The sequence below is a fragment of the Anolis sagrei genome, chromosome 1, assembly GCF_037176765.1.
Source record: "Anolis sagrei isolate rAnoSag1 chromosome 1, rAnoSag1.mat, whole genome shotgun sequence".
Lineage (NCBI taxonomy): Eukaryota > Metazoa > Chordata > Lepidosauria > Squamata > Dactyloidae > Anolis > Anolis sagrei.
Genome location: NC_090021.1, coordinates 11209319 through 11222998, shown reverse-complemented (window position 1 = coordinate 11222998; position 13680 = coordinate 11209319). Strand labels below are relative to the sequence as shown.

The following is a 13680-nucleotide window of genomic DNA, read 5'->3' as shown; positions in this document are numbered from 1 at the left end:
ACACCGGGATGTAAACCTATTTCTCTTTTCTCTCATGGTAGTCTATTTAAAGCCCACTCACCCAATTAGCCCTAGACTGAACAGTGTAGGTTAGGCAAAAAAATCCCCTCTACCCTACACTGGGGGGTGGAATTCCTACCCAACCCCATTGGCAACCCATAAAGTACACTTTTAAAGGGCAGAAGGATGGGTCAAAGATGAAGCTGGAATGGAGAGCAGGGTGGAGAACATAACTACATTGGCCCTACCCCTTTCAAGTCAAGACCAAGACTACTTTACATGCTCTTCCTTCAGTGGAAGGGAGCAAAACACCCTCCTCTCCCTTATTGAGAGGGGGGGGGGGGAGAAGCAAATCTACATGAATAAAGATTTGTTTGTCGTGTCAGGACAACCAGTCAAATTATATTACATTTCTAACAGAGCAAAGCAAACAAACAAACAAACAAAATACAAAGTGTATGAGTTTGGTAGTTGATTAAATGTCCCTTGACCAGAATCTGGCCACTTGGAGTGCTTCTGGTGTTGCTGCAAGAAGGTCCTCAATGGTGCATGTGGCAGGGCTCAGGTTGCATTGCAGCAGGTGGTCAGTGGTTTGCTCCTCTCCACACTCACATGTCGAGGATTCCACTTTGTAGCCCCATTTCTGAAGGTTGGCTCTGCATCTTGTGGTGCCAGAGCGCAGTCTGTTCAGCGCTTTCCAAGTCCCCCAGTTTTCTGTGTGCCCAGGGGGGAGTCTCTCATTTGGTATCAGCCATTGGTTGAGGTTCTGGGTTTCAGCCTGCCACTTTTGGACTCTTGCTTGCTGAGTTGTTCCAGCAAGTGTCTCTGTAGATCTTAGAAAACTATTTCTAGATTTAAGTCGTTGACATGCTGGCTGATACCCAAACAGGGGATGAGCTGGAGATGTCACTGCCTTGGTCAATGAATCGACCAGCATGAATAAAGATGACTCTTGATTTCTTTTGCAGGTCAAGGGGTTAAACAACCGGATATTCCATTTCCGGAGAAGAAAAAGGCAACTCCTGTTTTAATACAAATCTGTTCCTGCTTTATGGTCCACTTGGCCTCCAAAAATGCTCCCAAGAATCTTTTCAGAAAAATAGAAAGTTACCATATCAGTTGCTTTTACACAATGTAATAAAATTATGAATTTCATGATGATTTTTGTCCCTGTTAACTTATCATTGTCTTCAACTTGATCTCAGAATCTAGACCAAGCAAGTTGAGAACAGCTGTGGGAATAACCAAGCTAGATTCAAAAGGCAACAAATTGCAAATTCAATGGTTAGCTGGGTTGCATTGAACGTATTTCAGAGAGCTCATGTCATGAACACAGATTTAAATACAGAGAAAACCAGGCCATGGAGTAAGGCAACCTGGCCACAGAAATGTCTACAAGCTTCCTTTAAATTTGGGGCCATTTCACACTATGCATTTAAAGCACCATGCGTCTATTTTAATTACCATAGTAACATTCTATGGGCTCTTGGGTTTTGTGGTGTGTGGAGGGCTATCTTTAATTCTCAGCCAAAGAGTTCTAGTACAACACCAAATGACAAACTACAAACGATGTGTTTTATGAAACAAAACCACATTCCTTCATAGTGCTATAGTTCTGTAGTGTGAAGAGGTCTCTTGTGGCTGGGCATCATCTTTCTTACCTCCACTTATATTTCCTGATTTTCTTTTCTCTTGTTATGCATTCACAGCATGAAGAATATGGAAAGTATCCATACCAGATGTGTAACTCAACTGCATAATGCTTTTATGTTCACAACAGAGCTCCACATTGATAAAATCCACCTAGGCTGTCTATTAAAGAACTCTAATCTATTTTCCTGATACTGTATGAAAACTTGCAAGCATAGCACTCTACCTACCCCAAGAAATTCTACATCCCAGGATTTTTGTATTGCAGAGCCATGGGACTTGAAATGGTACCAAGTATTATCGAAGGCTTTCATGGCTGGAATCACTGGGTTGTTGTAGGTTTTCTGAGCTGTGTGGCCATGTTCTAGAAGCATTCTCTTCTGATGTTTCACCTGCATCTATGGCAGGCATCCTCAGAGGTTGTGAAGCCCCCCAAGCTCCCCCCCCCCCCCCCGGCTACATGTCTGTTGGGAGGGTTTCCTTCCCATGTCAATTCTGCAGTAGTTTAGAGAAGAGGTAAGAAAAGCCCTCTGCTCTTAGTCAAAAGTCATGGGTATAGCTCTTTTTATCTATGATTCCACATCCAAAACTAAGAGCAACAATATGTGTGTGTACATGTCTCACATTACTTTCTCACTCTAGATAGTAATAATGCAGGACAAAAAGCCATATGATTTATAGAGAAAAATATAGTGCAACAAGACTATATTAATATAAGGAGTGGATATAGTGGAATTATTACGCCCAAGAACAAAGGAAGCAATAATCCAATTATATTCTTTTCAGGCCTCATCTGGAGTATTGTATTCTGTTCTGGGCATCTCATTTTATTAAGGTTAGAGACTAGTTGGAATAGGTTCGAAGAAGTATAACAAGGACTTATTTAACCATGAGAGACGATGCATCACGATCCCCCCTCATACATTCCTTATTGGAATGTGTGGCTGATACTCAGAACGAGAGCACTGGTGCACTCATGCACAGCTCCTCTTCATTTCAACTTTCCAGGACAACATCCGTATGGAATATAACCCAGTGGACAGAAAGAAAGGAGAGATATTTTGCTGTTCTGCTATTCCTTATGACACTCAGATCTTGGCCTGCATCAATAGGAGCATAGTGTCTAGATCTAAGGAAGTAATGCTACCCCTCTATTCTGCTTTGGTTAGACCACATCTGGAATATTGTGTCCAATTCTGGGCACCACAATTCAAGAGAGATATTGACAAGCTGGAATGTGTCCAGAGGAGGGCGACTAAAATGATCAAGGGTCTGGAGAACAAGCCCTATGAGGAGCGGCTTAGGGAACTGGGCATGTTTAGCCTGAAGAAGAGAAGGCTGAGAGGAGATATGATAGCCATGTATAAATATGTGAGAGGAAGCCACAGGGAGGAGGGAGCAAGCTTGTTTTCTGCTTCCCTGGAGACTAGGACGCGGAACAATGGCTTCAAACTACAGGAGAGGAGATTCCATCTGAACATGAGGAAGAACTTCCTGACTGTGAGAGCCGTTCAGCAGTGGAACTCTCTGCCCCGGAGTGTGGTGGAGGCTCCTTCTTTGGAAGCTTTTAAGCGGAGGCTGGATGGCCATTTGTCAGGGGTGATTTGAATGCAATATTCCTGCTTCTTGGCAGAATGGGGTTGGACTGGATGGCCCATGAGGTCTCTTCCAACTCTTTGATTCTATGATTCTATGATTCTATTGCTTGGGCAGCTGAGTGAAGGGGAGTTTTTAACAGTGTTGCTGTAAGTTTTCCAGGCTGTATGGCCATATTCCAGAAGCATTTTCTCCTGACATTTCACCCACATCTACACCATGCATCCTCAGAGGTTGTGAGATCTGTTGGAAACTAGGCAAGTATGTCTATGGAATGTCCAGGGTGGGAGAAAGAAACCATGAAAACGAACAAAATCTGGAGAACAAATCATATGTTTTAGCCTGGTGAAGAAATGGGTGAGAGGTGCAATGATCATAATCTTCAGGATGAATTGCACACATGGAGCTTGGACCTCAGCTATGTTTTTTTTTTCTCTCAGCCATATTGTTTGATATTGTTTACAATTGTGTTTGTTTTATATTTTATCTGATGTTTTTAATTATATGTTTTGTTTGTAATTTTTGGGCTTGTCCCTTGTAAGCCGCACCAAGTCCCCTTGGGGAGATGGTTGGCGGAGTATAAAAATAAAGGAGAAAATGCCTCCCTTTCCTCCTAACCTTAGAAAAATGCATTCATAAATGTGAAGAACATTAAAAATACACACAAACATCCATAAAATATTTTTCTTTCCTAAGTTTTTATTTTTATTGAGCATTTTCCTATTTTTTTCACACAAAAAGAAAATAAAAACAAAAAAGAGGATGAGGGTAATGGAGTTCTATTATGTTGCCAAGAAAGAGGAAGGGGATTAGTGGGGAAGAGAAGGTATATTAAAGATACAACGCATGTTGGTAATGCAAACAAATGACTGGAACTCTTTACCGTTTGTGGTGGACTTGCCCAAAGGATAAAGAATTCTGAATAAAAACCCATAGAGACTTGGAAACTAATATATTCAAGAATAAAATTCAATTGAAACCAGTACTTTTTCTCCTGGGATTATTAGATAAACATATATTGAAACCTCAAGAAATAGTTTTTCTTTATATGACAACAGCAGCAAGAATTGAATATGCAAAACTGGAAACAACAAAACAGAATGAATTTGTATTGTCAAAGGCTTTAATGGCCGGAATCACTGGGTTGTTGTAGGTTTTTTCGGGCTATATATGTTTATTCAGGCCATTATATGCTAATCAAGGTGGTCAGGTGAAACATTCACACCTAGCTCCAGCAGACAAGAGTCCTTTGTCCCACCCTGGTCATTCCACAGATATATAAACCCTTTTTCCTAGTTCCAACAGACCTCACTACCTCGGAGGATGCTTGCCATAGATGCAGGCGAAACGTCAGGAGAGAATGCCTCTAGAACAAGGCCATATAGCCCGAAAAAACCTACAACAACCCAGTGATTCCGGCCATGAAAGCCTTCGACAATACAAAAATAAAGTTGTTGTTGTTGTTGTTGTTGTTGTTGTTATTATTATTATCTTTAAATATCTCAACTATCTTAAATACTGCTGCAGAAGCGGAAAGGTTGGTCAATGCTCAGATCCAACATCTTAAACACAAAACATCCTCTAATCTGGTTGCCATACCCTGAGCAACAATGAGCATGGGCTTTCCTTTCAGTGGGGGAAGAAATCAAGGATTCAAGGAGCTAAGAGGATTCTCCAGAATGTGGGAAGACTGGGTTCAGTACCTTGGACAGCCCCTTCTGTGTATGAACAAGCTCCCACTCCTCCTCTGAAAACAACTATGACTGCATCGGTGGTCTCCTTAGTGGTAAGGGGAAAAAATTGAATCCCTGAAGGAGATCCCTGAGACATTCTTTTCTCTAGGAGAGAAGAATGGGAAGAGCAGTAGAATTTGAGTGACTATCAATTCCAGCTTTGAGCAGGAATTCCTTTTGTCCCAGACTTTGCTTCAACACCTAGTATAGGAAAGTGTCCCAGGACACTGCAGTCAAGTTTAGGTGAACCCTTCCAAATAAGCAATGAAAGCTAACCACATTTTCCACTTCCTCTTGTGTACTGATTTTTTCTTTATCAGGATATTTGCAAAACATATCAAATTTCTCAAGTCTTCAACGGCTGAACATGGTGTAATACCTTGAGTGGTAGAAAAGTAGAAGCTTACCACATTCTGTTATTCTTGCTTTCTTTTATTCCCTGCAACAGAAGAAACACAGAGTGAAATATCCGCTGTTAATTTTTCCATTCCATGACTATCTTGTATCTTCTTTATTTGGGGCCCTTCCACACACCCCTATATCCCAGAATATCAAGACACAAAACCCCTTGTGCCAGCAGGACTCAACACTGACAGGTTGGAGGTTCGAATCCGGGGAGAGCAAGGATGAGCTCCCTCTGTCAGCTCCAGCTCCCCATACAGCAGTGATTCTCAACCTGGGGTCCCCAGATGTTTTTGGCCTTCAACTCCCAGAAACCCTAACAGCTGGCAAACTGGCTGGGATTTCTGGGAGTTGTAGACCAAAAACATCTGGGGACCCCAGGTTGAGAACCACTGCCATACAGGGACATGACAAAAGCCTCCCACAAAGATGGTAAAATATCAAAACATCCAGACATCCCCTGGGCAACATCCTTGAAGACAGCCAATTCTCTCACACAAGAAGCAACCTGCAGTTTCTCAAAACAAACAAACAAACAAACAAACAAAGGCAGAAAATCCCACATTATCTGAGTGTGGACTCTATCCAGGCCTAGATTGAGGTAGTTGAAGTCTCTGACTAGTGCTGTACAATCCTTTCCTTCTTTTAGCTGTCTATCTTCAAAAGATTTCACCAGAGCATACATTCCATATTTTGAAAGAGGTTCTTTGGTAAGTTATAATTTGTGAAAAACACAGCTCTTGGGTTGAGACAGGAATGTTTTCTGTATCAGGAGAAACTTGAGAAACTTGAGAAAGGAGATATGATATCCTTATCCATGTATAAATATGTGAGAGGAAGCCACAGGGAGGAGGGACCAAGCTTGTTTTCTGTTTCCCTGGAGACTAGGACAATGGCTTCAAACTGCAAGAAAGGAGATTCCATCTGAACATGAGGAAGAACTTCCTGACTGTGAGAGCCGTTCAGCAGTGGAACTCTCTGCCCCGGAACGTGGTGGAGGCTCCTTCTTTGGAAGCTTTTAAACAGAGGCTGGATGTTACATTTATTTTAAAATAAATGTAATCAATAGTAAAAAAAAAAAAAGACCATTTTCAAAAGCCCTTGCGGCCATCTCTGCCCCGGAGTGTGGTGGAGGCTCCTTCTTTGGAAGCTTTTAAACAGAGGCTGGATGGCCATCTGTCAGGGGTGCTTTGAATGCAATATTCCTGCTTCTTGGCAGGGGGTTGGACTGGATGGCCCATGAGGTCTCTTCCAACTCTTTGATTCTATGATTCTATGAAACTGCAAGTCCTTCTGGTGTGAGAGAATCGGCTGTCTGCAAGGACATTGACCAGGGGATGCCCGGATGTTTGGTGTTTTGCCATCCTTGTGGGAGGCTTCTCTCATGTCCCCACATGGGTAGCTGGAGCTGACAGAGGGAGCTCCTCCATGCTCTCTCCGGATTCGAACCTTCGACCTGTCGGTCTTTAGTCCTGCCAGCACGAGGGTTTAACCCACTGCACCACTGGGGGCTCCTGAGACAAGAAATGATGTCACCTAAGATAATTTCTAGCATTTCATAACTGTAGTTGCTTCCATCCTGTTCATCAAGATCTCTGGAATGCACATGAGAAAAAATTCCACATGATTGTTTTTCTTTGAAATGTTTCAGGGCTCTTACCAAATCTCGGTAGTTTCCAGACTTGTGTTTCCTGAACAGCATAACCATCGGAAAACATTTTAAATGTTACTTTGAATTCTGCAGTTCCAATCATGTCTAGGTTTTCTCTTTGCAAAATGCAAGCTAATAACAGCTGTAACAATGCAGAAGAGATGTTGCTTAGACAAATGCTGCTGAAATACTTCTTTCCCATAAAGAGCAATGATAACGTTTCGTACTTCGTTATTGAAAAAATGCTTTGACTTCTGCATCTACAGAAATCTCCTTACCATTTTTGTACTGTTTTCTCTTCTGACACAGTCTCCAAATCCTTCAAAAAGGAATGGGAAAGTAGACACCAGACTTATCTGCCATCCAGTTTAAATCTCCAGTTGAAAAGCATAGAATATATTGTAGTTAACATTCAGTTAAAATAGCCATAGAATTAAAGTATTTTAAAATAAATGTAATCAATAGTAAAAAAAAAAAAAGACCATTTTCAAAAGCCCTTGCACTACATTTATAAAGGTATAGCTTTAAATCCAATACAATCCACCAACAATACATAATTTTCCCTAAATAAAATTAGATATGGCTGCCTGCAGATCTATATAAATAAAAATGTAATGTTTGTTTGTGGGATTAACATAACTCAAAAACCACTGGGTGAATTGTCGCCAATTTTGACCACAAGACACCTATTTATTTATTTATTTGGGGTGCTTCTACCCCGCCCTTCTCAACTAGGGGAGACTCAGGGCAGCTTACAAAAGGCACAATTCGATGCCCAACAATTCACAAAATACAATATACAATTTACAATTTAACATCAACAGTTATTACTAGTTAAAACAATCAAATCAATACAATAACAGCAATAACATCATTTTGTGGTCAATGTTCGCTGATTTATAAATCCATAATCCATCCAGCATTGTTATTGTCCTTTCCTACTCTGGTCGTAATTGTCTTTGGTCCATCTGCCAGCTTACCCGAAGGCCTGCTCCCAAATCTAGGTTTTTAACTTCCTCCTGAAGTTAAATGTTGATGACCTAATTTCCCCAGGGAGCGCATTCCACAGGCGAGGAGCCACCACCGAGAAGGTCCTGTCCCTCGTCCCCACCAGTCTCACTAACCCAAGGAATGACCATCACTAAAAAAAAAATGATTTTGTCATTTGGGAGTTATAGTTGCTGGGATTTATAATTCACCAACAATCAAAGAGCATTCTGAACTCAACAGTGCCAAGAAGCAGGAAAATTGCATTCAAAGCACCTGTGACAGATGGCCATCCAGCCTCTGCTTACAATCCTCCAAAGAAGGAACCCCCACCACACTAAAGAGCAGAGAGTTTCACTGCTGAACAGCTCTCACTGTCATGAAGTTCTTCCTAATGTTCAGGTGGAATCTTCTTTCCTGTAGTTTGAAGCCATTGCTCCATTGTGTCAGTCTCCAGGGCAGCAGAAAACAAGCCTGCTCCCCCTCCCTATGATTTCCCCTCACATACAGTATTTATACATGGCCCTCATCACATCTCCTCTCCGTCTTCTCTTCTGCAGGCTAAACATGCCCATTCTTTATAGGGCTTGTTCTCCAGACCCTTGATCCCTTTAGTCAGCCTCCTCTGGACACATTCCAATTTGTCAACCTCTCCCTTCAATTGTGGTGCCCAGAATTGGACACAGTGTGATTCCAGGTGTGGTCTGACCAAGGCCAAATAGAGGGGTAAAATGACTTCCCTGGATCTAGGCACTAGACTCCTATTTATGCAGGCCAAAATCCCATTGGCTTTTTTTAGCTGCTGCATCACATTGTTGGCTTATGTTTAACTTCTTGTCCATGAGGACTCCATGATCTTTTTCACATGTACTGCTATCAAGCCAGCATCCTTCATTCTGTATCTCTGTGCTTCATTTTTTTCTGTCTAAAGACTTCATCACAGTAGAGAATGAATCCACTTTAAATCCGGTTGCTGCCTACTGCAGAAATCTGGAGTTTGTAGTTTAGTGAGGCTGTTAAAGTGGATTCATTCATTCTTTAGTGTGATGAAGTAGTACATGGAGTATCTTGCATTTGTCTCTGTTGCAGTACATTTTTTAGTTTTGGCCCATCTTTGTTAAGATTGTTTTGAATTCTGCTTCTGTCATCTGGAGTATTGACTATCCCTCCCAATTTGGTATCATCTACAAACTTGATGATCATGTCTTCTAACCCTTCATCTAAGCTATTTGAACACTACTTATCAAGTGTTTTGTATGTATTAGAGGATTTCCTTCCTTCCCAGGAGTGGCCCATAGGAGCAGTAAAAGTGGACTCAAAATGCTATCATTATGAAGTGTGAAAAGGCCTCAGGCAGGGTGGGGTTGATTCTAGCTCAAAAAAAAAAAAAAAGGATTAACATATGTTCACACTTCCATCATTCTGTTTTTTGTTTTGTTTTGTTTTTTGTTTGTTTTTTTTTGTCATGTCATGAGAGACTTGAGAAAGTGCACTTCTGGTGTGAGAGAATTGGCCATCTGCAAGGATGTTGCCCAGGGGATGCCTGGATGATTTGACGTCAATCATTCTGTTGAAATGTCAAGAACAGCCTCGGGGTGAAGATTGAATCCCCAAAATTTCATAATATTTCACTTTTTTTTTTGAAAGACAACAATGTGTCACAATCCCTAGGGTAGTATAAAATCTGTCTCTGATCAGCCTTGGTACCGTTGATTGTAAGGACAGAAAGAGATCCTTGTGGAACACCTGCCTTGCTTTCCTAAACTATGAAGACCTTCCACCTTTTCCTTCTTGTCATTGTTTTGCTGCTCCTTCCAGATCCAGGTAAATAATTAATTCACATCTGAATAAAATAAGGAGCAGAGTTCATTTCAGCTCTTGGATTCCCATTATATAATTGGGTTGCTGTGAGTTTTTTGGGCTGTATGACCATGTTCCAGCAGCATTCTCTCTTAACGTTTAGCCTGCATTTGTGGCAGGCATCCTCAGAGGTAAGTGGAGTGTGTGTGTTGGGGGGGGGGGGTAGATCATATCTATCTATATCTATGGCTGGATGGCTCTTTGTCAGGAGGGCTTTGATTATGATTTCTTGCCCTGGTGAAGGGTTTTGGACTGGCTGACCTTAAGCAGCATTTCTCAACTTGGGGGTCGCGAAGGGGTGTCAGAAGGGTGGCCAAAGACCACCAGAAAACACAGTATTTTCTGTTGGTCATGGGGATTCTGTGTAAGAGGTTTGGCCCAATTCTATCATTGGTGGGGTTCAGAATGCACACACACATGTATATGACAGATATAATATCATAGATTTGAAAGGGATGCCTCAAGAAGGACAATTATATGCTGCATGTTCCAGAGTAGGCAAACCAGACAATCTCTACATCAACACTGACAAAGAGACAACAAGATATACTGTTTATCCACAAGCATCAAGAAATTACATATATTACAAACCAACACTTCCTCATTACTTTATTTTCTAGATCACCAGTCTGGGCCACAGCAACACATGGCAGGGAACGGCTAGTATTTTAATAAAATACGAGAATATTCACATCCTCAAAAGCCAAAACCACAAATGTGGAGGGTTGACAGTACTGCTAGGCTGCACTCACATCTCACGGAAAGAACACTTCATTCCCACTATGCCCTTTGATCAAAATCTTGTCTATTCACTCATTGAATGACATTATTTTCTACAGGGTTCGCTCAGTGGGCCAGGAATGAAGATGAATGCAAGAGATATGGGGGGTTTTGTGTGATGGCCATTACATCTGGCTGCAAAGGACTTGAGCACATCGGTAAATGTGCGTTTTGGAAGTACTGCTGCAAAAGGTGAGTGATGGAACCATAGACTCTTAAGCTGGATCTACACTGCCATCTCATCCAGTTTCAGAATGCAGACTAACTGCATTGAACTGGACTATATGGCAGTATAGACTCAGACATTTGAAGGGCTGGAGGGAAGAGCTATCAAGTCCAACCCTATTATGGAGGCATAATATAAAACCATTCACAAAATATGGTCATCTAGTCTTCCTTTATTTACATCCAAAGGAGAGCTTATTCCTCTGTTCCACTGTTAGAATCATAGAATCAAAGAGTTGGAAGAGATCTCATGGGCCATCCAGTCCAACCCCATTCTGCCAAGAAGCAGGAATATTGCATTCAAATCACCCCTGACAGATGGCCATCCAGCCTCTGTTTAAAAGCTTCCAAAGAAGGAGCCTCTACCACACTCCGGGGCAGAGAGTTCCACTGCTGAACGGCTCTCACAGTCAGGAAGTTCTTCCTCATGTTCAGATGGAATCTCCTCTCTTGTAGTTTGAAGCCATTGTTCCGCGTCCTAGTCTCCAAGGAAGCAGAAAACAAGCTTTCTTCCTCCTCCCTGTGGCTTCCTCGCACGTATACATGGCTATCATATCTCCTCTCAGCCTTCTCTTCTTCAGGCTAAACATGCCTAGCTCCTTAAGCCGCTCTTCATAGGGCTTGTTCTCCAGACCCTTGATCATTTTAGTCGCCCTCCTCTGGACACATTCCAGCTTGTCAATATCTCTCTTGAATTGTGGTGCCCAGAATTGGACACAATATTCCAGGTGTGGTCTAACCAAAGTGGAATAGAGGGGGAGCATGACTTCCCTAGATCTAGACACTAGGCTCCTATTGATGCAGGCCAAAATCCCATTGGCTTTTTTTGCCGCCACATCACATTGTTGGCTCATGTTTAACTTGTTGTCCACGAGGACTCCAAGATCTTTTTCACACGTACTGCTCTCGAGCCAGGCATTGTCCCCCATTCTGTATATTTGCATTTCGTTTTTCCTGCCTAAGTGGATTTCTAGACTATAGTCTCCACCTAGTTGATAATTGACCCAAGATACTCATCATGGATTCTCTGTCTCTTTCTATACAGATAACATGGACAACCAGAAGTTATCTCTTTGCATCCAAGAAATATGTAATCCTGCTCCAGTTTTCAGTTAAAGCCTTTGCCTAAAAATGTTTTACTCTGTTATTAAACTATATGTTTCCCTCTTAATGAAAACAACTTGCATTTAATTTATATTTCTCCCTTTTCTTTGATTCAGAACTTGGGTAATAATGTGCAACCATTCATTCAGCTCCATCCACATGTCTTTTAGGTGCAAGGACATTAATTTGGGGCGGCGGGGGGGGGGGAGTTAATTGAAGGAAATATTATGCTGTGACCAAATAAAATGAATGGCATGAATAATTAAATTTCTTGAACAACAGAATAGAATAAATTTATTGTCATTGTACATTGCACAAACCTCGGCTCCCTCTGTCAGCTCCAGCTCCTCATGCAGGGACATGAGAGAAACCTCCCACGAGGATGGTAAACATCAAAACATCTGGACGTCCTCTGGGCAATACCATTGCAGACAGCCAATGCTCTCACACCAGAAGTGACTCGCAGATTCTCAAGTCATTCCTGAAATGAAAAAAGCACAAATTAAATGTCTTCTGTGCCATCACACCCAGACGCTATAACATTAAAACTGAGATGTGCTTCTCTCTATATCAGGGCAAATTACTGGGGGTCTTTCTTTGAAGCAATAACTCAATACTTTCAGCAACTGATGCCAGTCAAGATATGAATATCAACCAAATATGTTTATTTCCAAAGTCCTTGGCAGACTTGGCACAGCTTGATAAAGTTACAACACAAACAGTCAATTTGAGAAACCATAGAGATGTTCTTTCCACTTTTCTTTAATTACTGAGGTAACCTTTCTCCAAATGGTAGAAAAAATCCTGAGATATTTCACCCTTTGAGCTGCTATGGTTAGAAAAAACAGGGTTTTCCCTATCTAAGCACAAGGTCAGTTTTGGAGATGAAGTAATGTTCAATAGTACTCAGTAGCTATTTGTAATGGATTCAAACCCTTTGTAGGCTGAAGCCAAAGCCTAAAAGTCAGTAAGCCGGCCTCCATGTTAGTGAGGGAATGCAAGGGAAGTCAGATCAGCAGAGGGGAGGAGTTTAGCTATGCCAGGATTGGCTAGGACAGATGGGAGGAGCTGGAGCTGTCAGAGGCAGGCAGCTTCTGTCAGAGAGAGAAGGGATTTAACATCACAGAGGGAGAAGGGTTTTAAACAGCAGAAGAGAGAGATTGGATTTTAAGCTGAAGGGAGAGGGTAGTTATCGAGTGAGCTGAAGATTTCCTGAGGGAGAGTGTTTGAAGGCAGGTGGGGCTATAGAGTGGCCTGGGGAGCCAATAGAATCATAGAATCAAAGAGTTGGAAGAGACCTCATGGGCCATCCAGTCCAACCCCCTGCCAAGAAGCAGGAATATTGCATTCAAATCACCCCTGACAAATGGCCATCCAGCCTCTGCTTAAAAGCTTCCAAAGAAGGAGCCTCCACCACACTCAGGGACAGAGAGTTCCACTGCTGAATGGCTCTCACAGTCAGGAAGTTCTTCCTCATGTTCAGATGGAATCTCCTCTCTTGTAGTTTGAAGCCATTGTTCCACGTCCTAGTCTCCAAGGAAGCAGAAAACAAGCTTGCTCCCTCCTCCCTGTGGCTTCCTCTCACATATTTATACATGGCTATCATATCTCCTCTCAGCCTTCTCTTCTTCAGGCTAAACATGCCCAGTTCCCTAAGCCGCTCCTCATAGGGCTTGTTCTCCAGACCCTTGA

The 13680-nt window shown here is 42.0% G+C and overlaps 1 long non-coding RNA gene across 1 annotated transcript in view; it reads right to left on the bottom strand.

Moving 5' to 3' along the window:
- LOC132762141 (uncharacterized) overlaps positions 1-12465 on the bottom strand; it is a 38483-nt gene extending 26018 nt beyond the window's left edge. The window contains exon 1 of the long non-coding RNA XR_010909020.1: positions 12309-12465. This is a non-coding gene — a long non-coding RNA (uncharacterized lncRNA). The remainder of the gene's footprint in view (positions 1-12308) is intronic.
- Positions 12466-13680: the final 1215 nt, after the last annotated feature.